Raw genomic sequence first — 1202 nt, 5'->3', positions numbered from 1 at the left:
CTAAATCTTCTTTAAAAACTAATTTCAATGACATTTGTGTGTATTTTGAAACGTTTCTACTAAGTTCCAACAATCAAGGCAAGAACAGATGAGATGAAAATCTAATGGAAAAATCATCAAAAGTAGTTTTGCAAGCTTTCCTTAAAATGAAAATACCGCTATAGTCTGGTTGCCTTTTGTAAACAATAACAATAATATTGGACTACCATCAACGTGAACATGGGCACGAAATACAAAGTGATGCTTTGTGTCTTCATAAGGATTTTGGAGTTTGTCTGACATCACTTATCCTCTTCTTAGGAGGATTGCTAGCACAGAACTTGGGGTGCCTGCCAAGTAAACACGGGGAAGCAGCCACAGCAAGGGCCCTTACACATTGGTGTTCTGCAGTCAGTAGACACTGGAAGCCAAGACTGGAGAGGTGTGTGTGTGTGTCCTGTACATACAGTCACAATCTTTAAGTTCCTATATGCCTATGCCCTGTTGTGTTGTGTTGTGTGTGTGTGTGTGTGTGTGTGTTTCCATTGCTGTGAAGAGGTGAAGAGGCACTGTGACCATAGCAACTCTTTTTTTTTTTTTTTTTTGATTTTCAAGACAGGGTTTCGCTGCGTATCCCTGGCTGTCCTGGAACTCATTTTGTAGACCAGGCTGGCCTCGAACTCAGAAATCTGCCTGCCTCTGCCTCCTGAGTGCTGGGATTAAAGGCATGCGCCACCATGCCGGACAGCAACTCTTATAAAAGAAAACAGTTCATTGGGGCTGGCTTACAGTTCGGAAGTTTAGTCCATTGTCATCATGGTAGAAAGCATGGCAGGGTACAGGCTGACTTGGTGCTGGAGGAGCTGAGAGTTCCACATTTTGATCAGAAAGGGACTTTTCCACACTGCGCAGAGTTTGAGCATAGGAGACCTCAAGGTATACTCCCACAGTAGCACACTTCCTCCAACAAGGCCACACCTACTCCAACCAGTACACATCCTACTAGTGGGCCAAGTATTCACACACTTGAGGCTATGGGAGCCATTCCTATTCAAACCACCATACCTGTTGAGTCTGAAAAATGCTGTTTCTTTAAAATTGTCCTTTTTTTTTTCCTTTTTTAAGCATAGGGCATGGGAATCAATAATGACTAAGCTATCATCTTAGCCCTAAGACATTTAAAAAAATTTTTTAGTTCTTTGAGTTTCTTTTTTTTTTTTTAA

This window comes from Mus pahari, chromosome 2 (genome assembly GCF_900095145.1).
Source record: "Mus pahari chromosome 2, PAHARI_EIJ_v1.1, whole genome shotgun sequence".
Classification (NCBI taxonomy): Eukaryota; Metazoa; Chordata; class Mammalia; order Rodentia; family Muridae; genus Mus; species Mus pahari.
This window is presented reverse-complemented; position numbering follows the sequence as displayed.